The sequence below is a fragment of the Hyla sarda genome, chromosome 8, assembly GCF_029499605.1.
Source record: "Hyla sarda isolate aHylSar1 chromosome 8, aHylSar1.hap1, whole genome shotgun sequence".
Lineage (NCBI taxonomy): Eukaryota > Metazoa > Chordata > Amphibia > Anura > Hylidae > Hyla > Hyla sarda.
The window spans coordinates 38,630,174-38,657,358 of record NC_079196.1 but is presented as its reverse complement, the minus strand read 5'-3'; the positions used below and the strand labels follow the sequence as shown (position 1 = coordinate 38,657,358).

The window sequence follows — 27,185 nt, the reverse complement described above, 5'->3', positions numbered from 1 at the left end:
TATTAAAAATACTGGCGGGGTGTCTAAAATACCAGCTAGGTGGCAACGCTAAGTGCATGACATGGTTGTAATAATTATTGGGGAGATTTATCAAAACCTGTGCAGGGTAAAAGTTGCAACCCATAGCAACCAATCAGATTGCTTCTTTCATTCTTAACAAGACCTCTGAAAAATAAAAGAAGCGATCTGATTGGTTGCTATGGGCAACTGGTCAACTTTTCCTCTCCACAGGTTTTGATCCCTGATTGTCTTCATATCTAGGATGAGAATCTTCTGACACAGTGAGTAGCCAACCATTTCTGGGCATAAGACATCAGAACTTGCTGGGTGCCCTACGGTTGCCTGGACAACTGTACCCCCAGCATCAGCCGCCTCTCCCCTCATCACATGGGGCAGATCGGGCAGCAGTTTTGGACACTTCTGTCATCCACATTTTGCTAACAATATTTTTCACACACAGAAATAAATGAGTCAAACAAGTCAAAGAACAGTTTAAACAAAGGGAACTTTATTAATTATTTACAAAAATGTTTGTGTAGGGATTTTATGTAACCTCCATCACTCACAAAGAGCGGACAGTAACTAACTCAGGACAGGAAAAACCTCCAGAGGGGAGGAAACCTGTAGGGAATCCATGGCTACTGTACTGCCCTTCCTCTGGGCATACTAAAGGAGGTTACCTCTAGAATTTGGGCAAAGTGTCCGTGTATGTGCTGCCCCACAGCCTGGAAGGTGTGCATCTAAGATAGGAAAAGAAAAGAGAGATTAGTTACATGTTTATTATAGAAATGCACATGGAACTGGACAAAAAGATGTGATACTTACCAGTCACAGGCGGGTATGAAGTTACATTCCTAGGTTCCTACAGTTAAGGCCCCTCACCAATGACAATGGTTATGACATCACATGTGTGACCTCACGGGAGTTCTATTTCAGTAGTGCTGCTTTCTGATTGGCTGAAAATAAAAAAAACTAGTAGTGCTGCTTTCTGATTGGCTGAAAATCCAAAAACCTTTTTAACATATTCTGCATGACTTATCTCAGGGATTTTTGACAATTTTTTATTAAAATGGCTCTACTCCCTGTGGGTACATTATATTTGTTTCTCCTAACCAGACACTCAGTATTTGTAATATGATTTGGTGGCCCTAACAGCCTGGGCCTATAGGTTTCTTACACAGATCACTGCGGCTCTGGCAGGCTCAATGGGGGAGATTTATCAAGACCTGTCCAGAGAAAAAGTTGCCGAGTTGCCCGCGGCAACCAATCAGATCACTTCTTTCATTTTTGAAAGGGCCTCTAAAAAATGAAAGAAGCGATCTGATTGGTTGTTATGGGCAACTCAGCAACTTCTCCTCTGGACAGGTTTTGATAAATCTCCCCCAATGAGTAATGCTGGCTGCTGGGACGTCTGACGAGTGAAGCCCCTGACGTTGCGGCGTGGAGAGGAAGGATATTATTCGTCAGACGTCCCGGCAGCCAGCGCTGCTTATTGATTTAAAGTGGTTGTGGCTCCTGCTGCCTATTCAAGATCATGCAGCATAGGCCGAGATTGACGTACTGCATCAGGGATCCCCTGTGGCTGTCCAGCAGTTGCAAAACTACAACTCCCAGCATGCCCTAACAGACGAAGGCTGTCAGGGTATACTGGGAGTTGTAGTTTTGCAACAGCTGGACAGACATCTGTTGGAAGGGGAAAAAAAAGATAAAGCAATGTGAGCTTTGAAAAAGGCCACACACAAGTTGTGTTTGAAGGAAAACCGTCACCCGTTCACCCACACTAAACCCGAAACACCAGGTTATAGTGTGGGTGCTGGTCACGTGAGCACTTGTACCTACTGAGCGCTCACGTGGCCAGCGCCCATGAATATTCAAGTCCAGCCAGAGGGCCGCCTCCAGCGTGCAATTCAGCGCAGGAAAAAGCCGACCTTCAGAGGGACACCGTGCCGGACTACAGGTACGCATATCGGTCAAAGAGCTTGCATCGGTCTCATGTTCACCTGCACTATAACCCTGTGTATCGGGTTTAGTGTAACTGAATGGGTGACCGTTTTCCTTTAATCCCAGTCTAAGCATCTTTTCTCCCAATATGCCATTGTGGTGTGCCACAGGGTGTGAAGGTTTGAGGTGTATGGGGCAGATGTTATAGCCTAGGAGCTGATGTTATTAACCTCTAAATGTTAGTGACGCCAGGGCGTGGCTTTCCCGATAACCACCCGAACGGTAGCACCACTATTCCTTGGTTAGGCAGGGTAATAAAAGTCCAAGACCAAGTTAGGGTTAACGGTAGATTTATTGAGGTAGACGGATAGTACAGTCTTTACAGCTATGCGAGGATCCCAGAGAGGTGACCAGTAACACAGAGGGGACCTTGCAGCTTGCTGGGACTTGCAGTGTCTGGACAGACTTTAACTCAGCCACGCTGACTATAATAGACTTGAATATAGGTATAAAAAAAATAAACTGTCTGCGCATATAGGGACTTTGCAAAGGGGTCTATTATACCTATACAACAACAACTTTATTCTTTTTAGTATAATAGACCCCTTTGCAAAGTCACTATATGCGCAGACAGTTTATTTTTATTATACCTATCTTTATTTTTCTGTGTGTAATACGGGAGCCACACTAACTGTATTGCAGCTTGGGCATACCACTCTATTTTTTCCTATTGCAACGCGCTTTTTTTCTTTAATACATCATAAAGACTTGAATATAGACTTGACTGTAGGTAGTGACAGCAGACATAGACGACCTGACTTACTGACATGTGGCTGCTGGTTAGGCTTGAGGCCTCTAGATGTGCTGGACACTGGCTCTGAGACATGTGGACTAAACTTAACCTTAGCAGAGAATGGCCCTCATTTACTATTCTAAACCCAACCTCTTTTGTCGTTTTTTTTTGTCGCATCTTTGTCTGCGCCATGTCGCAGAGATCGTGCGCCAGTCTGCGACACCATGCGACATTTTTTCCCGACGGACCCGATGTGGATTCTCCCAAACCCGAAAAAGGGGCGTTACCCGACATTTCTGAGCTTTCCCACGTATTTATTAAGGTTTCCAACCCGAATTTGTTGAATTGTTGTGGATTTTTTCCCGACAGCTCAGAGGAGTTGGAAACCAAAACCAACAAAACCCAGTGCGACAAACAGGATGCGACATAATAATAAATACCAGGGGAAAAAAGCAGTCGGGTAAGAAAGCAACATAGACTTACAATCCGATTTTCTTAGTAAATGAGGCCAATGTGGTCCTTAACTCAAAGGTCCTTAAAGGTCCATTATCCATAATACATCTAATATACATGTGGTAGCTTGGGGGGTGTAGGGTGAACAGGGGTGTAGCTGAACGGTGATGAAAGGGTGAAGTATTAACCCTTGAACAGGGCCGGACTGGCCTAGCGGGATACTGGGAAAATTCCCGCTAGGCCGACCGCACAATGGGCCGGCAGGGGCCGGCCTGTGTGCGGCTACACAGTGGCTGCTCACTCACACAAGGTGCTGACACTAAGTCAGGACCTTGTGTGAAGCGGCCACAGAGAGGCGGAGCTATGAGCTGTAGGCTCGCAGCCCCGCCACTCAACCCAGTACCTGCGCATCCAGAGCCCAGTGATTCCCAACCTAGATTTATTTTTTTTATTTCCCTTCCTGGCGCCGCAGGGCGGAGGGAAGTTAGTGTGCGCTTTGAGGCTGTAACAGTCACATGGAGGAGTCACATGATCAGGGGCTGCTGTTCTAGGCCTCAGCGTACCCCTACGTCCCCCAGCCTCCTTTAGCTTCACCCTCCCCCCTGCGGCCCAGAGAGGGGAAGTATGCGGAAGCCGGGCCGGTGTAGTAACCCGTGCGGCCGTGCCCCAGCGTACCCCTCCTCCCTGCGGCCCAGTGAGTTTCCTGGCCGAGAGGGGAAGTAAGCGGAAGCTGCGCCGGTGTGAGGTGTTTTTGCGCCTCCTTGTGTCCGTTCCGCATAAAACCACCTCACACCGGGCCGGTGTAGTGACCCGTGCCCCAGCGTCCCCCTCCCCCTGCAGCCCAGTGAGTTCCCTGCTCGAGAGGGTGAAGTATGCGGAAGCTGCGCCGGGCTGGTGTAGTGACCCGTGCCCCAGCGTTCCCCTCCCTGCGGCCCAGTGAATGATTGCCCTGCCGGAGCCCTGAGTCAGTGCCCTGCCGGAGAGGGGAAGAACGGAGAAGAAAAATGGCTTTCCTAAGGTACTGTACCATATCCATCCCCCCCCTCCCTCACCCATGTCCACCCCCCTCCCTCACCCGTGTCCATCCCCCCTCCCTCACCCGTGTCCATCCCCCCTCCCTCACCCGTGTCCATCCCCCCCTCCATCACCCATGTCCATCCCCCCTCCCTCACCCATGTCCACCCCCCCCCTCCCTCACCCATGTCCATCCCCCCCTCCCTCACCCATGTCCATCCCCCCCCTCCCTCACCCATGCCCATCCCCCCCTCCCTCACCCATGCCCATCCCCCCTCCCTCACCCATGCCCATCCCCCCTCCCTCACCCATGTCCACCCCCCTCCCTCACCCATGTTCACCCCCCCCTCACCCATGTCCACCCCCCCTCCCTCACCCATGTCCATCCCCCCTCCCTCACCCATGTCCTCCCCTCCCTCCCTCACTCATGTCCACCCCCCCTCCCTCACCCATGTCCACCCCCCCTCCCTCACCCATGCCCATCCCCCCTCCCTCACCCATGCCCATTCCCCCCTCTGTCACCCATGCCCATCCCCCCCTCACCCATTCCCATCCCCTCCTCCCTCACCCATGTCCACCCCCCCTCCCTCACCCATGTTCATCCCCCCTCCCTCACCCATGTCAATCCCCCCTCCCTCACCCATGTCCATCCCCCCCTCCCTCACCCATGTCCATCCCCCCTCCCTCACCCATGTCCATCCCCTCCTCCCTCACCCATGCCCATCCCCCCCTCCCTCACCCATGCCCATCCCCCCTCCCTCACCCATGTCCATCCCCCCTCCCTCACCCATGTCCACCCCCCTCCCTCACCCATGTTCACCCCCCCTCACCCATGACCAAAACCCCCCCCCTCCCTCACCCATGTCCATCCCCCCTCTCTCACCCATGTCCTCCCCCCCTCCCTCACTCATGTCCACCCCCCCTCCCTCACCCATGTCCATCCCCCCTCCCTCACCCATGCCCATCCCCCCTCCCTCACCCATGCCCATTCCCCCCTCCGTCACCCATGCCCATCCCCCCCCCTCACCCATTCCCATCCCCTCCTCCCTCACCCATGTCCACCCCCCCTCCCTCACCCATGTTCATCCCCCCCTCCTTCACCCATGTCCATCCCCCCTCCCTCACCCATGCCCATCCCCCCTCCCTCACCCATGTCCATCCCCCCCTCCCTCATCCATGCCCATCCCCCCTCCCTCAACCATGCCCATCCCCCCTCCCTCAACCATGCCCATCCCCCCTCCCACACCCATGCCCCCTCCCGCACCCATGTCCATCCCCCCTCCCTCACCCATGTCCATCCCCCCCCTCCCTCACCCATGTCCACCCCCCCCCCCCTCCCCAATGTCCCTTAGACAGAGGGACAAAATGCTGAGAGTCTTTAAACAGTCCTGGGCATAATAAGAATGTCCTTTTAGTCAGGCTGAAGAAAACACAATATAGAAAGAGTCCTTGCGTATGATGAAAATGTCCTTGCAAGCTCCAAATATAAAATATATTTTTTCCTTTTTTTTTTTGTATATATCAACAAGATTATATTACATTGATGTACAGACAAGAAGTACTAGTGAAATCACGAACAGGATTGTATTATCCATGAATTCACGAACAGGATGATATTACCCTGTTTAGAATTAAAGGGGTACTCCGGTGAAAACCTTTTTTCTTTTAAATCAATTGGTGCCAGAAAGTTAAACATATTTGTAAATTACTTCTATTAAAAAATCTTAATCCTTCCAGTACTTATTAGCTGCTGATTGCTACAGAGGAAATTCCTTTCTTTTTGGAACACTGATGGCATCACGACCACAGTGCTCTCTGTTGACATCTCTGTCGATTTTAGCAACCGTGCATAGCAGATGTATGCTAAGGGCAGCATGGTGGCTTAGTGGTTAGCACTGCTTCCTTGCAGTGCTTGGGCCTTGAGTTCAAATCCCACTAAGGACAACAATAAATAAAGACTTATTATAATAGCGTCAGCACAGAGCACTGTGCTCGTGATGTCATCAGACAGCATTTCAAAAAGAAAAGAATTTCCTCTGTAGTATTCAGCAGCTAATAAGTACAGGAAGGATTAAGATTTTTTAATAGAAGTAATGTAAAAATCTGTTTAACTTTCCTGAGCCAGTTGATTTAAAAGAAAAAGTGTTTCACCGGAGTACCCCTTTAAGCAAGAAACACATTTCAAAATGTATTCACCATTATTGACTATTTTTTTTTCTTTTGACTGACAAAAGCTATTAGAAGTATGTATACTGAGTTGAGGGTTTCTACATACTAGACCATTAGAAATCTCACTGACATTTTATTTATACCACGTTAGTTTACCTGTTACGTACACTGGTGATGTACTGGCTTGCCTGAGGCTATCTGACCAATAGCTAGCTACTGGGGTCTATTGGCTACACGCTCTAATCCCCAGAACTCTTTCTAGATAACTCTTTCTGAGGTTACCTTACTGTCCTTTAACTTAGGCTTACAGGAGCATCCTCTGGCCAGGAAGAGCATCCTGAACACGTAGAGAAGAAAAGAACAAGTTAGTGTACAAACCAAACAGTGGTATGGGACTGAGTAATGATTGGTTACAGTCCCTAAAGCTTGTATTGAGTTTCTGAAGTGGGAGACATTATTTATTATGTGTACTGGAATTAGCATGAGGTAAGTACACTGAAGAAATTATGCGATGTACTATGTGTACTTGAACTTATTTGAGGTCAGTCTTGGTATCTTAGGGGTATGTTTCCCTGGGTAGACCTTTGAGACTGACGCAACACCACCTCTTGGCTATAAGGAACCTCGTTGATAGATGACTCACTGGTAACTTCAGTCCCTGAGGGTCCAGCTTGAGGGCTTGAAGCAGGAGTGAAATCCCTGTCTGGATTGAGAGAACTCATTGGTATGGGTGATATGGGTTCCGAGCTTCTGGGTGTTGACCCTGGAGACAGATGAGTACTGGGAGAGGAGACCAAGGATGGTTGTGCTGGAGTTGGACATGGTACACCACAGAACATTGCAGGCTGGTGAGGAGAGAACATTGGAATGTCCATTGACGGATGAAACCCTTCTCCGGGAACATACTCTCTCACCGGTCTGGCAGCCGGAGGAGCAGGAGGCGGTGGCGCATGTAGATCCTCCTTGAGGCACAATTTGATTCTATTTCTATGGACCATCTGTGGTTCGAATCCAATTTTCTGCACCTCATATACATCTGTGTCAGAATACGGCACTGCAGTACTGGTGTAAGATTCCGTCTCCCAGAGGGAGTCCAGCTTGTGAGTCCTGGGAAATTTCCTGAGCCACACTTTCCTCATTGTAAGGGCTTGGCTGAGGCATGGCGATTGTAATCCTTTAGCTGTCAACCCTGAGCCTCGCCCATTTTCTTTTAAACTATTTCTTTAGCTTCTTCAATCCTCCTTTGGTGCTCAGACCCAGTCTTGGGAGGCCTGTGGGGAGTTGTTGTTGCAGTCCAAAGGCCCTGTCTTTTGGAAGTTGGCCATGTCGTCCCATCAAGAGGAAAAAAGGAGTGTACCCTGTGGAGCAGTGGATAGTATTGTAGATTTCCAACAGCTCAGGCAGAAGTCGGCGCCACTTGTCATGTTTAGAGACAGACGCTGCTCGTAGCATATGAATGAAGACCTGGTTAATGGTTTCACACAATCCATTTCCCTGGGGATGACAGGCTGTAGTCCAGAGTTTCTTGCAATCATGAAACTGGCACAGTTCCTGAAACAGCTGGGCTTCAAATGCGGTCCCTCGATCTGTGGGAACCGACTCCGGACACCCCAAGGTCTGGACCTTGTGAGTGTAAAACATCTGAGCAGCAGTCTTCGTGGTAAGGTCCTTGACAATGACTACTACCACCCATTTTGAATAATGATCCACCATAGTCAAAGTGTAGGTGTAGCCAGAGCGGGTGGAGGACAGCTTCACATGGTCCAAGGCGACCATCTGGTTAGGCCTTTCAGTATGGATGGAGTGGAGAGGTGCTCCTGCATCCTTGCGGAGGTTCTTGGTGAGATTGCAGACAGTACATTCGGCACACCACTTTTCAATATCTCCGCGCATTCCCACCCAGTAGAATCATCGCCTGATGGTGGCTTTGGTTTTGTGAACTCCAAAGTGTCCGGACTGGTCGTGATATGTATTATGGACCATGGCGGCATCTCTCCTAGGGATCAGAATTTGGTGCAGGCGCTCCCCAGAGATTGCATCTAAGGAGTTTCGTTATAGCAGTCCTTTGTGAAGAAACGTTGAGCCGGAGGGGAAGCACGCAGCATCCTTCTCGCTTGTTGTGGTGACCAACCTGGTGGGGTCGCAGGAGCACCATCATCCTGCTGGGCAGGTGGAGGTGCGGGTACTGCAGGTGGCACTGGTGCTGTAGGCGTTGACATCTTGATTTAAGGCATTGGCCCTTTAAATGCAGCCTAAGTGTGGTGGTCCTTTAATTTAAGTAACTGTGCTCTGATCTGGAACTTGAGTGCGGTGGTCTGGAACTTGAGTGTGATGACCGGCAACTTGAGTGCATTGATATAAGACTTGAGCACAGTGATCTGGCAACTGAGAGCTTAATAGGGTGCTGGCTCTTTAAGAACTTTAGGTTGTTACAGCATTTTACTCCACCCAAATGGCTGCTGCGGCTCCGGAGACCTCGGTGGGCGGGGCTGCAGGATCGCACACGTGGGAAGGCCCGGCGCTGACTTTAACCCCTTCTGGTAAGAATTGGAACTCCACTGTACTCTTCGCCTCCCCTCTTACTTTTCGTGCGTACTTCTTACACACAGTAACATAAGTACAGTCCCGTTCATTTGTGTGCGCACACCTATTCGCAGCGTGCAAAGTTTTCTCACAGTACATTAACCCCTTAAGGACCCATGACGTACCGGTACGTCATGAGTCCGCTCCCGATCTATAACGTGGGGCCACGGTGTGGCCCCGCGTCATAGCGGGTCGGGCCCAGCCTCTAACAACAGCCGGGACCCTTGGCTAATAGCGCGCGGCACTGATCGCAGTGCGGTGCGCTATTAACCCTTTAGATGCCACGTTCAAAGTTGAACGCCGCGTCTAAAGTGAAAGTAAAAACCATGCCGGTTAGCTCTGGGAGCTGTTCAGGATCACCGCGGCGAAATCGCGGCATCCCGGACAGCTGCAGGACACGAGGAGGGTCTCCTACCTTGCCTCCTGGTGTCCGATCGCCGAATTACTTCTCAGTGCCTGAGATCCAGGCATGAGCAGTCAAGCGGCCATAAAAAAAAAAAAAACTATGTAAATAAAAATAAACATATGTGGTATCGCCGCGTGCAGAAATGTCCGAATTATAAAAATATATCATTAATTAAACTGCACAGTCAATTGCGTACGCGCCAAAAAATTCCAAACTCCAAAATAGTGCATTTTTGGTCACTTTTTATATAATGAAAAAATGAATAAAAAGCGATCAATAAGTCCTATCAATACAAAAATGGTACTAGAAACTTCATCACTTCGTCACGGCGCAAAAAATTAGCCCTCATATCGCCCCATACGCAGAAAAATAAAAAGTTATAGGGGTCAGAAGATGACAATTTTAAACGTATAAATTTTGCTGCATGTAGTTATGATTTTTTCCAGAAGTACGACAAAATCAAACCTATATAAGTAGGGGATCATTTTAACCGTATGGACCTACAGAATAAAGATAAGGTGTCATTTTTACCGAAAAATGTACTGTGTAGAAACGGAAGCCCCCAAAATTTACAAAATGGCGTTCTTTTTTTCAATTTTGTCTCACAATTATTTTTTTTCCGTTTCACCGTCAATTTTTGGGTAAAATGACTGATGTCATTACAAAGTAGAATTGTTGCCTCAAAAAATAAGCCATAATATGGATTTTTAGGTGCAAAATTGAAAGAGTTATGATTTTTTAAAGGTAATGAGGAAAAAACGAAAATGCAAAAATGGAAAAACCCCGGGTCCTTAAGGGGTTAATCACAGTCCTTAATGGGGGAGTACACTTTAATTGGTGGCAACAGCTGTAGGCACAAACCCGAATCCTGTTCGTAAGATGCCAAAAAGCTATAAGGTAGCTAGGGGGGTGTAGGGTGAACAGGGGTGTAGCTGAGCGGTGATGAAAGGGTGTAGTATTAACCCTTGAATGTCTTGATGCCAGGGTGCGGGTTCCTTGAACTTGAAATAACTTTACTTCAGATTTTATGCAGGATGCAATTAACAACAATCTTTACAGAGGATTGGGATTTAGGCTCCTCACAGGTTGGCTGGGACCTTGTAGGGAATAAGCTTTGAATCCTTGCTTTATGCTGTTCCATTGAATATAGGGATATATTTTAGGATCAGTAGTCATGTAGGATTTTAGGATGGAGTTGGATAAACTCACGTTTTAGCATGCGGCTGCAATTGGTAGGCTTCAGGCCTAATTTGCTTGCAGAATTGTGCAGAGCTCCGCTCACTGTCATATCCCAGAGGAAAGAGAGGACAAAAAGCAATCATTGGATACAGCGCCCTTATATCTGAAGGCAGTGGCGTACTAAGGGGGGGCGTCCCGGGTGCCACTCACAAGGGGGGTGCCAGGGGCGGACTGACCCACCTCCGCCACTACTGAGGATCCGGGACACTCGTCCCAGATCCCCAGCAGACAGCGGTGCCTTCTCCTGTATGCGCGATACACGCACATACAGGAGAAGGCGTCCCTTCTGTGTGAGCCGCATCTGCAGCTTACACAGAGGAGACGTGACCTCCGCCCCCACGCAGCACGCAGTACAGGCGCCGGTGACGTCACTCATCAGCGCCTGTACTAAGGAGGGGAGAAGACGCGGGCCCCTGCTGAGGAGATCGCTGTGTGGGATATCAGGTGAGCATCATTTTTTTTTTTTTTTTTTTTATCAACTCTGTGTACACCTATGGGGAAGGGGAGGGGGGGGGGGGTTACTCTACATATACCTATAGGGGAGGGGGGGTTTACTCTACATATACCTATGAGGAAGGGGAGGGGGGGTTACTCTACATATACCTATAGGGGAGGGGGGGGTTACTCTACATATACCTATAGGGGAGGGGGGGTTACTCTACATATACCTATAGGGGAGGGGGGGTTTACTCTACATATACCTATGGGGAAGGGGAGGGGGGGTTACTCTACATATACCTATGGGGAAGGGGAGGGGGGGGGGTTACTCTACATATACCTATAGGGGAGGGGGGGTTACTCTACATATACCTATAGGGGAGGGGGGGTTTACTCTACATATACCTATGGGGAAGGGGAGGGGGGGTTTACTCTACATATACCTATGGGGGAGGGGAGGGGGGGGTTACTCTACATATACCTATGGGGGGGGTTACTCTACATATACCTATGGGGGAGGGGATGGGGGGGTTACTCTACATATACCTATGGTGAAGGGAAGGGGAGGGGGGGGGTTACTCTACATATACCTATGGGGAAGGGGGGGGTTACTCTACATATACCTATGGGGAAGGGGAGGGGGGGTTACTCTACATATACCTATGGGGAAGGGGAGGGGTTACTCTACCTATACCTATGGGGAGGGGGGGGTTACTCTACATATATCTATGGGGAAGGGGAGGGGGGGGGTTACTCTACATATACCTATGGGGGAGGGGTTACTCTACATATACCTATTGGGAAGGGGAGGGGTTACTCTACATATACCTATGGGGAAGGGGAGAGGTCACTCTACATATACCTATGGGGAAGATTGGGGGGGTGTAGCTGCATATACATGTGGGAAAGAGGGGGGTGTAACTGCATATACACTTATGGGAAAGGGGGGGTGTAACTGCATATACCTATGGGAAAGGGGGGGGGGTGTATCTGCATATACCTGCGTGGGATATCAGGTGAGCATCATTTTTTTTTTCTCAACTCTGTGTACACCTATGGGGAAGGGGAGGGGGGGTTACTCTACATATACCTATAGGGGAGGGGGGTTACTCTACATATACCTATAGGGGAGGGGGGGGGGTTACTCTACATATACCTATGGGGAAGGGGAGGGGGGGTTTACTCTACATATACCTATGGGGAGGGGAGGGGGGGTTACTCTACATATACCTATGGGGAATGGGGGGGGGTTACTCTACATATACCTATGGGGAAGGGGAGGGGTTACTCTACCTATACCTATGGGGAGGAGGGGGTTACTCTACATATACCTATGGGGAAGGGGAGGGGGGTTACTCTACATATACCTATGGGGGAGGGGTTACTCTACATATACCTATTGGGTAGGGGAGGGGTTACTGTACATATACCTATGGGGAAGGGAAGGGGTCACTCTACATATACCTATGGGGAAGATTGGGGGGGGTGTAGCTGCATATACATGTGGGAAAGAGGGGGGTGTAACTGCATATACACTTATGGGAAAGGGGGGGTGTAACTGCATATACCTATGGGAAAGGGGGGGGGGTGTATCTGCATATACCTATGGGAAAGGGGGGGTGTAACTCTGCTTATACCTATGGGAAAGAGGGGAGGGGAAGGTAACTCTGCCTATACCAATGGGGAAGGGGGGGGGGGGGAAATCAGCCTATACCTATGGGAAAAAAGGGTTTTAACTCTGCCTATACCCATGGTAAACGGGGAAGGGGGGTTTTAACTCTGCCTATACCTACGGGGAAAGGGGGTGGGGGGACTCTGCTGCCTATACCTAAGGAGAAAGGGGGGTTAACTCTGTTCCTATACCTATTGGGAAGGGGGTTTAACTCTGCTGCCTATACTTACAGGGAAGGGGGGCTACCTAACTTTATACCTGGATGCCTAACTGCTTACCTACCTACCCAGCTACCTAACTATGTACATACCTGACCTTCATACATGGCTGCCTAACTACCTAGCTAGCCCCCTACCTACCTAACTTGTCACCTACCTACATATCTGGCTTCATGATCTACCTACCTAGTTACCTATTTACCTGGCTACCTACCTACCTGCCAGTTTACTGTGCAGGACACCAAGGAGGGCATTATTACAGTTTGTGGGCCTATAGATGGGAAGATTGCGTAGAGGAGGGGAGGGCACTGAATATATGCAGAGTCTGACATGTTTTTCCTGCAGATGTTAAGAGATCCACATGGCGGTCTTATCCGGACGGAGAAGAAACGGAAAGCGGACGCCGCTGATCAGAAAAGACGTAATTGTGAGTCCCAAAATGTAACTGTAATCGCTTATATGGTATATGCATCCTGTGTATAGCTGATATCTACCCCCATATGGTCCTGTATATGATCACTTATATGGTATACACATCCTGTGTACAGCTGATATCTACCGCTATATGGTCCTGTATATAATCACTTATATTGTATACAGATCCTTTATAGTATGCTGCTCTGTGTATGGTGGTTTTATTCAGTACAGTATGGCGGTATTATCCAATTATTGTGTGGTGGTATATATTTACTCCTTGTATACCAGTATTATTGGTCATGGAAATTTATCTACGTTAAAGTGTTTCTTATATATATAAATTTTAGTTCATTGTGTGTGGGATTTAGGTGGAATAGGGGCGTGGCAGAAGATTGACAAGCTGCAGAGCCTAGTAGGGGCCCTTGCTTTTTTTTTGGTCCGTGGGCCCCGAGTGTTGTCAATACGCTCCTGGGAGGGGGTGTAATTAAGAGGGGGGGGAGGGGGGGTAAATAAAGGGGGGGAGGGAGGATGGTGTAATTAAGGGGGGGGAAGGGTGCGTGGGGGGGGGTGCCAAACAAAGGGTCCGCCCCAGGTGCCAAATGCTCTAGGTACGCCCCTGTCTGAAGGGGCAGGCTCAAAGCTTATAGGTTCCCCAAACCTGTCAGTCCTATTACAAAGGATTGTGGATATAAGACATGACCTAGTCACATGACCCGCAGGTCCTTGACCCCTAGCATAACACAATTATTAGAGATCACGTGATCTAAGGCCCTGTACATTACTTACACTACATTACAATATATTAAATATATACAATTTTAAGATTATTAGGAGGCGACTAGGGGTTATCCCACCAGGAGAGCCCTATCAGCATGAGGAACTCTGACTATGGGGACTTACGACTAAAGGTACGGGACCGAGTCCAGTACCGGGACACCACATACAGATAACACAATGGGGGAGACACTGCAGGAGAGCCCATAGGACACAGAGGGACTCAACCTGACAGGGCCTAAGTACTGTATGGGACTATATCCCGTACTAGGACATCACACCATCTTTGTGGCATTTTTGCTAAAAACACAGGGGGAGAGTTATCAAAACCTGTGAAGAGGAAAAGTACATCGTGTGTTGCATTCATGTGGCGGCTTTCCGCTGGCAGAGAGCACCCCCTCTGGAAAGACCAAATGACTTCCTCCAGAGCATACAGCAGCTGATAAGTACTGAAAAGCTTGAGATTTTTATTTAGAGGTTATTAGCAAATCAGTTTAACTTTCTGGCACCAGTTAATTTGAAAACAAGTTTTTTTTCTCTGGAGTAGGCCTGCACGATATATCGCAATCGCAATAGAATTAAAATTATTGCCAATTGCGATATGTCGATTTGGCATGTGGGAAAATCCTGCAAGAACTCCAAAGGAAAGGGGATAAGATGTCTGATCATGGGGGGTCCGACCGCTGGGGATCCCTGCGATCTCTAAGCCGCTGGCGTTTAGGAACATAGAAGCCTGGGGTTTCCATGTTCATGATGTTACACGCAGGGCCGAATTAACGTAGGGGCGGATGGAGCGGCAGCGCCAGGCCCCTGCGTTAAAATAGGCCTGGCGGCCCACACAAACGGCCCGCACAGACCGACCGGCACCCGTGACAACAATGTTAACATCGGTATTAACAGCATATAGACCACCGCCGCAACTCCCTGCTCTCCAGCCGCAAGGAGTGAAGTTTAAAAATAAAAAACATTGATACTGCGGGGCTATATTTATTGACTGTGCTGTACACACTTCCCTGGCTGGTATATATATGCATATAAACATACCAATATATAGTAGCTAGGGCAGTGGGTACAGCACAGTCAATTTATATAGCCCCGCAATATGATGTCATTGTTTTCACTGGCCTATACATGGGGATTTAAAAAGTGTAAAATAAAAAATAAATAATAATAATAATAAATGTGATTTAGCCCCTTCCCTAATAAAAGTTAGAATGACCCCATTTTCCCAAGAAAAATTTTAAAAAACAAACAAACCTATAAACATATGTGGTATCACCACATGCGCAAATGTCTGAACTAATAAAATATAATGTTAATTAAGTTACATAGTGAAAGGTGAAAGTGTGAAAAAATATCCAGAAGTGCACATTTTTTGTCATTTCATATACTAGAAAAAAAAAATAACACACAATCAAACAGGTGCCGTCAAAATAAAAATGGTCCTGATAAAAACTTCAGATCACAGCGCAAAAAATTAGCCCTCATATCGCCCTGTATGCGGAAAAATAAAAAAAGTTGTAGGGGGTAGAAGAGGACACTTTAAAGCATACTCATTTTTGTACAACAAGATTTTTTTTTTAAAGTAGTTAAATATAAATAACCTATATAAATTGTGTATCATTTCAATCGTATGGACCTATGGAATAAAGATTAAGAGTCGTTTTACCGAAAAGTGCACTGCGTAGAAACGGACACCCCCAAAAGTTGCAAAATTGTGTTTTTTTATTTTTATTTTGCCCTCCTTGTATACTGGTATTAGTGGTGAGTGTGGTCTCAATGTACTAAACAGAATTTGCCATGGGACCCACAGGACACTCGTTACCCCCCTGATCTAAACTCTACTCCGCCGCCACTTGAGATTGGTACTGCAACAACAGCGCAACTATCTCACAGCCGATCGGATCAGTATGTGAAGTCTGCAGAATATGATGCAGGGGCCTCATGTTCCAGTTAAGCCTAAGGCCTCACAAATTCTAGAGCCGCCTCTGGTTAACAGTAAAAGAGGGCTGGCCCTATGATGTCCCAGGCCGGCCCACAGGCTTACCTACGGCCCTGGTGGTGACGTGGATGCGTAACCTGCTGACCTGCGTGCCCCACATGACATCAGGGTAGCGTATGGGACTCCTCCCCCCCCCGTTCGGCCAGTGCCCGTCAAGTTTAAAAAACTACTGTGTGTGCTGTAGCTGCCATCTGCCTGAGGTCCCGCTGCCGGCGCACATTACTCTCCCCAGGAGTTTCCCCCAAAGGTATCACTAGTCCACCAGGCATAAACTGACTTGCCATTCAGGTGCACAGAAAAGCTAGGTGACAATGTCTCACCCAGCTTTTCCATGCTCCTGAATGGCATGTCTGCTTATAGTAGCTGAGCTACTATAAGAAGATATGCCACTCAGGAGTACGAAAAAGCTAGGTGAAACATTGTCACCTAGCTTTTCTGGGTTCGTGAATGGCATATTTGCTTATCATAGCTCAGCTATTATAGACAGATTCACCTATAACATATAGTCAAAGCTGTCTATAATAGCTGAACTATGATAAGCAAATATGCCATTCAGGAGCTCAGAAAAGTTAGATGACAATTTCTCACTTAGCTTTTTCATACTCCTGAATGGCATATCTGCTGATAATAGCTCAGCTGTTATAGACAGCTTTGACTATATGTTATAGACAAATATGTCTATAATAGCTGAACTATGATATGCAGATATGCCATTCAGGAAAATGAAAAAGCTAAGTGAGAAATTGTCATCTAGCTTATCTGGACTCCTGAATGGCATATCTGCTTATCATAGCTCAGCTATGATAGACAGCTTTGATTATATGTTATAGGCAAATCTGTCTATAATAGATGAGCTATTATAAGCAGATATGCCAGGTGAGAAATTGTTACCCAGCTTTTCTGGACTGCTTAGTTCCATTTCTGCTTATATTAGTTAAGCTGTTATAGACAGAGTTGCCTATAATTTATAGTTATCCTTATAGGCTATAAGCAGCAATGGCATTCAGGAGCACGGAAAAGCTAGGTGACAATTTCTCACCTAGCTTTTTCATGCTCCTGAATGGCATATTTGCTTATAATAGCTCAGATATTATAGACAAATTTGCCTAGAAGTTATAGACAAATAACCCCTACCCGCAAAAAAGTGTTAAAAAAAATGATTAAAAAGTTATACAATTGAATTAACCCATTCCCTAATAAAACATATGTAGTATCGCCACGTGCGTAAATGTTCAAAATACTAAAATATAATGTTGAGTAATCCGTATGGTCAATGGCCCAATTTTGGTATTGTTGTAATTGTATGGACCTACGGAATTAAGCTAATGGGGGAGATTTATCAAAACCTGTGTGGTACAGTTGCCCATAGCAACCAATCAAATCGCTTCTTTAATTTAAAAAAAAAATGAAAAATTAAAGAAGCGACCTGATTGATTGCTATAGTCAACTGCACCTCTCTTTTCCGATACAGGTTTTTGATAAATCTGTCCCAATGTGTCACTGTTTGGGAAAAGTGCACTGTGTAGAAAGTTCACAGCAGCATGAAAAATTAAATTTTTCATTTTCACGGACCACTGTTCCAAAAATCTGCCAGACACCTGTGGGGCGTAAATGCTCACTGCACCCCCTTATTACATTACATGAGGGGTGTAGCTTCCAAAATGGGGTCACATGTGGGGGGGTCCATTTTTCTGGCACAATGGGGGCTTTGTAAACACACGTGGCCTTCAATTCCAGACAAATTTTCTCTTCAAAATCCCAATTGCGCTCCTTCTCTTCTGAGCATTTTAGTGCACCCGCAGAGCACTTTACATCCACATATGGGGTATGTACTTACTCAGAAGAAATGGAGTTACAAATTTTGGGGGGCTTTTTTCCTATTTTCCCTTGTGAAAATGAAAAATTTTGGGTAACACCAGCATTTTAGCGACATTTTTTTTTTCCATTTTCCCACCCGACTTTAACGAAAATTTGTCAAACACCTGTGGGGTGTTAAGTCCCACTGTACCCCTTGTAAAATGCGGTCACATGTGGGTATTTATTTTTTTGTGTTTATGCCAGAACCGCTGTAAAATCAGCCACCCCTGTGCAAATCACCAATTTAGGCCTCAAATGTACATAGTGCACTCTCACTCCTGAGCTTTGTTGTGCGCCCGCAGAGCATTTTACGAACACATATGGGGTATTTCCATACTCAGGAGAAATTGCATTACAAATTTTGGGGGTCTTTTTTTTCTTCTACCGCTGGAAAATATAAAAAGTATGGGGCAACACCAGCATGTTAGTGTAAATTTTTTTACCATAACAGGCTGGTGTAGCCCCCAACTTTCCCAAATTTTGTAGTGCAATTTCTCCCGAGTACGGAAATACCCCATATGTGGCCCTAAACTATTTACTTGAAATATGACAGGGCTCTGAAGTGAGAGAGCGCCATGCGCATTTGTGGACTAAATTAGGGAGTGCATAGGAGTGGACATAGGGGTATTCTATGCCAGTGATTCCCAAACAGGGTGCCTCCGGCTGTTGCTAAACTCCCAGCATAGAAAATCACCGACCAAAAAATTGATAATATGATATAGCAAAAGAGAGGTATACTGACATTGATTCACCGACAAGGACCTCACTATTCAGCAAATTATATGACAACAATTAAAACGTAACCTTTACTTAATTCATTAAAAGGTAAAATATAAATGAAGTATAGAAAATGAAAAACACCTGTGTAGTGATAAACCCCTGGAGCCCTGTGAAGTAGACAGCCATAAACTTGGATATAGGTAGATAGACCACTAATAGATATTTAGTCTCGGGGTTCCAAAGTCAATAAAGATAGTTAGATGGATAGTAACTGTAGGAGGGGGAATGGTGCCCACTATTGATAATTGCCCGTCCCTCTGGCCCTGCCTTTTGAGGGACCCACCTCCTTAACAGGGTGGCCTCAACCACGGTGACGGACCCTACTCTACCCCTAGGTCAGGGATAAAATAATAAACCAAGGAAGGGTATAATAGCCTAGATGGCTAGTGTACAACACAGGGCTCCCACAAAAAAATAATAGGTAAATCGTGCAAAGTGATCACACAAAATGTTAAAAAAGCCAATGGGGGACGTAAATGTTCCAAGTCCAACGCGTTTCCCCTATCCTATTGGAATAGGTTCATCAGGGAATTACCATTGATGTTAACAGATGGTAAGCATAGATGATAAAGAACACCGAGCAGTTCAGATAAACGCATAGATGGTACAATAGAAATGCCAAAATACAAAGAACTCTAGCATTGGCAAGACCCATATGATAAATGAGACAGCATACAGCAGATTGTCTTATTTAGACATGAAACAATACATGATTCACTGTTGGTATAATTCAGATGGTATAACAAACCAGAAAAGGAATCACCGCAGAGTTGGCCAGCATAGTCAAAAAAATATATATTCTGCTAGTCCAAATTAGGCCACAATCAGCCACACAGAAAGTTACAAAAAAGAGGATAAAGTCCTGCACGTGTGATGGCACGGTCAGGTTAAATACTTATCCTCCCTGACGATAAACCAGATAATGTGCTGATAACCAAATGCTGAGGGCTCGGCAGGTGAGGTACAGGATGCGGCACCTACCTGCTGCACTGACCTGTTGGTGGTATTTATATCCCGCGCCTCATCTAGAGTGGAGCTATGATCCAATCAGGAGCGCGCTGTATAATAAATCAGGTAAGCGGTGGTGGACCGCACAGCGTGCTTTCCAAATGGCGGAAATGTACGCTAACAGCACTGTGATTACTTACTATGGCCTGGATCGCGCTCCTGTAGATGCCTATCCACCGGAAATACGTCATGGTGGAACATAGACATGCGTTCCACCTACCGGAAGCGCTCACAGAGCGCCACGGATGATATATATTGGAGCGCGGTAACGCTACAGGGCATGGGGCCGGAAATATGTCATGGTGGAACGCAAGCCTGCGTTCCATCTACCGGAAACGCTCACAAAGCGTCACCGTTATTGATAATACATTGAATAAAGACCCGAACATGACTATCAACCATGGAGCGCACTAAATACCCGTGGATATCCATTTAGATAGAATGTGTAAAAAATGGTCATAACAATAAACACACAGTAGCGTATACTAAATATCAGATATTAAACAGGTAAGTATATTAATAAAATATGTGCTCTGAACCACTAAGTATAAATTGATAGCAATGATAATAATTAATAATATAGTGATAGTTAAGGTTACTATATTAATAAAACTAGGGGCGTGGTGTCAGTGTCCCTAAATTCCAACCCAAACAATGATAGGGGTGGAAAGTAGCATAATGATAAGTTGAAACACAGGCATAATGAACCAATTATTTAAGGTGAAAAAGATGTAAAACTTATTCTATAAAACAAGAGAATGACAGAGCCTCATTAAGTCCCCCTGGGCTCACTGTACCCAGTTGGTAAATCCATTGGGTTTCCTTCTGGAGGAGACGTTTATTAACGTCCCCTCCCCTACCACTGGATTTTACGACCTCCAAGATTTGAAATTGTAGAGCATAAGGCGATGAGGCATGCTTCTTCCTCATGTGTGTTGAGATGGGCTTATCTCGTTGATTTTTAATGTCACCCACGTGCTCCAGTATCCTCCTTCTGATCTCTCTCTTCATTTTGCCCACATAAGACAATGGGCAAGGACACTTTCATACGTAAATTACACTAGAAGTCTTGCAATTAGCGAAATCCCGGTTGATAAAACATTGGCCATTCCGAGGATTATTATAGAATTTGGTTACCTTTATAAATTTGCATGCTTTGCATGTGCCACAGTGGTAGCTCCCTACTACCTTTCGATCTAGCCATGTACCCTTAGAAGGGGGAGGTGTTAAATGGCTATGAATGAGCCTGTCACCCAAGTTCCGACCCCGTCTGTATGTTATCAGGGGGTGATCACTTAGAAGACCCGATAAGGTCTCATCCGAGGTTAGAATAGGCCAAAAGGTATTAATAATCCGCCTTATCTCAAATGCCGTTGTATCAAAGGTACCTATAATCCTAAGGGTCTTATCATCCCTTTTCGGTTGAGGCGTCAATAGGGTACCACGTTCCCTACTCGATGCCTCCTGAAAAGACTTCCGCAAAATGTTCATGGGGTACCCTCTCTCCCGAAAGCGGTCACACAATTTATCCGACTCACATTTGAATGCGGTGGGACTAGAACAGTTCCTCCGCATCCGTAGATATTGTGCTTTAGGTATACCTCGCTTAAGGGGTAGAGGGAGATGACTATCCCATTTAAGGAAATTATTTGCCGCCGTTGGTTTCCTAAAGACAGTGGTCTCGATGTGTCCAGAAACCCCCCGACTCAGAACTACATCAAGAAAACAAAGGGAGTCCTTATGGATTTCAAATGTGAAATGAAGACCAATTGTATTGTTATTAAGCTCTTGAACAAAGGAGATAAAGTGTTCCTTATGACCAGTCCAAATGATGATAATGTCATTGATATACCTTCCCCAGAAGGATATCGATGACTGGTACTGATCATAAGTCTCGCTAAACACAACAGATCTCTCCCACCAACCCAGGTAGATATTCGCATAAGTGGGCACTGCCGGGCTGCTCATGGCAGTTCCCCTGAGTTGGTGGAAGATCTGTGTGTTAAAGGTGAAAAAATTGCTAGTGAGGACGAACTGCAACAACCTGATGATGAGTTCATTATGTGCTTTAAGGCATGTGCTGCGACTGGTAAGAAAATAATTAACGGCCTCTATCCCTTTATCGTGAGGGATGGAGCTGTATAGTGCCTTCACATCTATGGAGCACAACCAACAGTCCTCATCCAACACCACTCCCTCTAGTTTAAGTAAGAGGTCCGTGGTGTCACGAATATATGAGGGGAGAGACAGCACGAATGGATGCAATACTTTGTCTAAATAGACTCCAGCATTTTGGGTCAAGTTGTTAATACCTGATACAATTGGACGATACTTGAGCGGAGAAAGGCCTTTGTGTATCTTAGGCAAACCATAAAAGGTTGCCCGGATAGGATGCAGCGGATACAAAAAGTCGTATTCCTTCTTATCAATGAGGTCCAAAAGTAAGGCATCATCAACTATCTCCTTAAGATGTTTTTGAAAGATAGATGTGGGGTCCCTATATAGTATACGAAACACAGTTCTGTCCTTAAGAACATTTAAACACATTGTGACATAGTTGCTATAGTCCATTATCACCAGATTGCCCCCTTTGTCGGAGCTTTTTATTACAATAGATTTATCCTGTTCAAGAACTTTTAGAGCTTATAATTCCTCTTTAGTTAAGTTTTTGACTTGATGGTGTTTAGAGACAATAAAGTCCTCAATTTCTCTAGTAGCCACTCGCAGAAATGTACTGATACTATCAGCCTCTGTTATTGGGGGCATCTTGGTAGTGCGCAAATGGCACGAAGTAAAAGGTCCCTTGCTGGGATCCCTCTCACCTTCCTCCATTAAGGACACCAAGGTCTGTACACCTTCCAGATCTTCCGGGCTAAGCCCATACTCAGTTTCCTGTCTATGGTCACGTAATTTAAAGAATTTCTTCCATCTCAAAGAACGAGCAAACAAATGCAGATCACGTACCCATCCGAATACCTCGGGGCAATTAATGGGTATGAATGAAATACCCTTTTTAAGTAGAGAAATTTCTGATTCAGTGGCTGTCCAGAAATGCTGGGAGTTGTTGTTTTGCAACAGCTGGAGTCACGGTTTTGGAAACACTGCCATACAATATGTTTTTCATTTTTATAGGGGGGGGGGGGGGGGGGGACAGTGTAAGGGGGTGTATGTGTAGTGTTTTACTCTTTATTAGGTGTAAGTGTAGTGCAGTGTTTTTAGGATACATTCTCACTGGCGGGTTACGGTGAGTTTCCCGCTAGGAGTTTGACCTGCGGCGAAAAATTTGCCGCAGCTCAAACTTCAAGAAACTTACTGTGAACCTGCCCGTCTGAATGTTCCCTGTACATTCACATGGAGGGGGGGGGGGGTCAAACCTCCAGCTGTTTCAAAACTACAACTCCCAGCATGTACTGACAGACCGTGCTTGCAGGGAGTTGTACTTTTGCAACAGCTGTAGGCACACTGGTTCAGTTAGGTTTTGTTACCTAACTCAGTATTTTCCAACCAGTTTGCCTCCAGCTGTTGCAAAACTCCCAGCCTGTACTGATCGCTGAAGGGATGTAGTTCTGCAACAGCTGGAGATACGTGAATACAACTCCCAGCATACCGAGACAGCTGTTTGCTGTCTGTGCATGCTGGGATTTGCAGTTTTGCAACATCTGGAGAGCTACAGTTTAGAGTCCTTAACCTCTTAAGGACCCAGGACGTATGAGTACGTCCTGGGTCCCGGTCCTGCGATATAACGCGGGGTCACACGGTGACCCCGCATCATATCGCGTCGGGCCCGGCGTCATAGTGAAGCCGGGACCCGCCTCTAATAGCGCGCGGCACTGATCGCGGTGCCGTGCGCTATTAACCCTTTAGTCGCGCGCTCAAAGCTGAGCCACGCGGCTAAAAGTGAAAGTAAAAAATTCCGGTTAGCTCATGGAGCTGTTCGGGATCGCCGCGGTATATTTGCAGCATCCCGAACAGCTGTAGCACAGGAGGAAGGTCTCTTACCTTCCTTCCTGCAGTCCGATCGCCGATTGAATGCTTCAAGCCTGAGATCCAGGATTGAGCATTCAATCGCCGAAAACACTGATTGATCCTTTCCTATGGAGATGAATCAATCAGTGTTAAAGATCAGTTAATGCAATGTTATAGCCCCCTATAGGAGCTATAATATTGCATTAAAAAAGTGTAAAAAAATCATTAACCCTTTCAATTATTCCTTCCCCTAATAAAAGTTTGAATCTCCCGGCATTTCCAAGAATAAAAAAAACACAGTGTAAATAAAAATAAAAATAAACATATGTGGTATCGCCACGTGCGGAAATGTCCAAATTATAAAAATATACCGCTTTTTAAACCGCACGTTCAATGGCGTGAATAAAAAGTGATCAAAAAGTCTGATCAGAACAAAAATGGTACCACTAAAAACTTCAGATCACGGCGCAAAAAATGAGCCCTCATAGCGCCCTGAACACAGAAAAATAAAAAAGTTATAGGGGTCAGAAGATGACCATTTTAAACGTATAAATTTTCCTGCATGTATTCATGATTTTTTTCTGAAGTGATACAAAATCAAACCTATACAAGTAGAGTATCATTTTAACCGTATGGACCTACAGAATAAAGATAAGGTATAATTTTTGCCGAAAAATGTACTGCGTAAAAACGGAAGCCCCCCAAAACTTATAAAATAGTGTTTTTTCGGGTACGTTCCCACACGGCGTATTTGCTGCGTATTTGCTGCGGCGTATTTTATTTTCCCTGTTGAAGTCAATGGGTAGGAAAATACGCAGCACCAAATACGCAGCAAATACGCAGCAAAATACGCCGTGTGGGAATGCACCCTTCATCAATTTTGTCTCACATTGATTTATTTTCCTGTTTCACCGTAAATTTTTGGGTAAAATGACTAATGTCATTACAAAGTAGAATTAGTGACGCAAAAAATAAGCCATCATATAGAATTTTGGTGAAAATTTTAAAGACTTATGATTTTTTAAAGTTAAGGAGGAAAAATTGAAAATGAAAAAATGGAAAAAGCCCGGGTCCTTAAGGAGTTAAGGAAGTGGGGCGTATGGACGTGGGGACCGGACCGGAATGCTTGCTGAAATCATTCAGCAGGCACACCAGCACATCGCCCAGGGGGGTCCTGAGACCCCCCGATGTCGGCGATCGCAGAAAATCGCATGTCAATTCAGACATGCAATTTTCTGCTATTCCGGGCCGATCGGGTCTCTGGTGACCCGATCACCCGGAAAATAGCAATGATCGGAGCTGTCAGGGATAGCCCTGATCATCTTGAGGGCTAGGAGTGAGGTCGCAGAGCTGCGATCTCCTCCTATCCCCTGCCATTGGTCAGAACTGATTCTGACCAATGGCAGAGCAGGACAGTGGGTTGCCATGGCAACCCCCCCACCCCGTTCTGCCCAACCATGGATGTCAAGGGGATCGTGGGAAGAAGATGGAGGCAGTTAACTGCAGGAGAAGATGCCTGGTGACCCTGGATCTTCGCTGGAGACTGCTGGATCCTGGATCAGGTAGGGAAGCGAAGGTGGGGGGGGGGGTCATTGAAAGTGAAAGTAAAACGATCTTTACTGTGGCAACCACTAGGAAGGCCAAACTGCAACTCCCAGCATGCCCAGACAGCCAAAGGCTGTCTGGGCATGCTGGGAGTTGTAGTTTTGCAACATCTGGAGGGTCACAGTTTGGAGACCACTGTTACAGTGGTGCCCAAACGGTAGCCCTCCAGATGTTGCCAATCTACAACTCTCAGCATGCCTGGACTGCCCAGGCATGCTGGGAGTTGTAGTTCTATAACATCTGTCCCTTTAGATTTAGCAATTTTCATGACATTTTTGAAAATTGCTGCTCTACTTTGAAGCCCTCAAATTTTTTCAAAAAGCAAAAATATGTCCATTTTATGATGCCAACATAAAGTGAACATATTGTATTTGTGAATAAAAATAAAATGTATTGTGAATATCCATTTTCCTTACAAGTAGAGAGCTTCAAAGTTAGAAAAATGCTAAATTTTCTAAATTTTCATGAAATTCTGGGATTTTTCACCAAAAAAGGATGCAAGTAACGCCGAAAATTTACCACCAAAATAAAGTAGAATATGTCACAAAAAACTATCTCAGAATCAGAATATTCGGTAAAAGCGTTTTCGCGCTATTAATTCGTAAAGCGACGGTGGTCAGAATTGTGAAAAAGGGCTCAGTCCTTAAGGTAAATAAGGGCTGCGTCCTTAAGGGGTTAGCAGCAAACAAAATTACTCATGTCTCGGGATTTCCCAGGTTACAGTGTGTCAAGACCTGACATCACTAGTCAGGTGATCAGAGGGAGTCTGTCCTGCTTCAATGGATGGAGCGACCGCTGGGTGGGAGAGAGTTCATTTTGCAACAGCTGTATGCACCCTGATTAGAAAACACTGATATGTGGTGTCCCAGTATGAGATATGGTCCTACAGTCACGTCAGGTTGAGTCCCTATATGTCCCCGGCAAATATGTCTGTCTGTGCAAATATACAGCAGTCAACAGGGTCTGTGGCGGATTTTCCACAGCGGAAATTCCGCTGCCAAAAATCTACTGTGAACAGGCCGCAGAGATCCCGCCCCCATTCAAACTCACTGCGAGAAACATGGTACGAGTTTGAAAACAAATCTGCTCATGCGAAGGCACCCTAAGGGAGAGTTCACACTGTGTATTTTCTGCTGCAGATTTCCTGTAGCAGATTTAGTTATCCATTGAAGTCAATAGACAGCAAAATCTGCAGCATAAATAAGGATGTGTGAACTGAGCCTAAGGCTGAGCCTCTTACTTCTACAGAAGCTGCAGTTATAGGGGAACTGTATTTCACAAAGTAAAAGTTAAAGTACTACAACTCCCAGTGTGATCCATCTGTGCCCCCATAAGGCTCAAGGTTGGAAGAGGCACAGGCCGAACAGACACATTACAATGGGAGTTGTAGTACTGTAGTTGTAGATCCTGAAAAAAAATCTAAAAAATAAATCCTCCTCCTTAATGTTCTTATCAGTCTGCTGCTGTGCCATCTCCCCTCCCTCCCCCTCCTTATCAGTCACAGTGTAAGTGCTTACAGGGGCTGCAGTCACTTAGTGTAGGATCAGGGCGGCCAGGAGGTGGTTAATCTTCTCCCTTTGTGCTGAGTGTGCTGAGCTCCTGTGTGTGAGGGAGAAGTCTCCACCAATCAGAGCTCAGCTGGCAGAGGGAAGGGGCGGGGTTAGCTCTCCTCTCCACCTCTACATATCACAGCCCAGGGGGCTTAGATAAATACCAGCCATTGAATTGCTGGTATTTTTATATTAGAAATACTGGCGGGGTGTCTAAAATACCAGCCAGGTGGCAACCCTAAGTGCGTGACATGGTTGTAATAATTATTGGGGAGATTTATCAAAACCTGTGCAGGGTAA

General features: G+C 46.1%; 1 long non-coding RNA gene across 2 annotated transcripts; it reads right to left on the bottom strand.

Annotated features, from left to right (window-relative positions):
* Window positions 1-486: 486 nt before the first annotated feature.
* On the bottom strand, window positions 487-26,867 carry LOC130284428 (uncharacterized). Of its 2 annotated transcripts, XR_008847033.1 has the most exons (3): window positions 26,853-26,867; window positions 826-956; window positions 487-740 (listed from the first exon to the last, which is right to left on the bottom strand). It is a non-coding gene; the product is annotated as an uncharacterized LOC130284428 (long non-coding RNA). The 2 variants fall into 2 exon arrangements; XR_008847032.1 differs by lacking the exon at window positions 26,853-26,867 and having other exon boundaries at window positions 826-1,190.
* Between the last annotated feature and the right edge of the window lie 318 nt (window positions 26,868-27,185).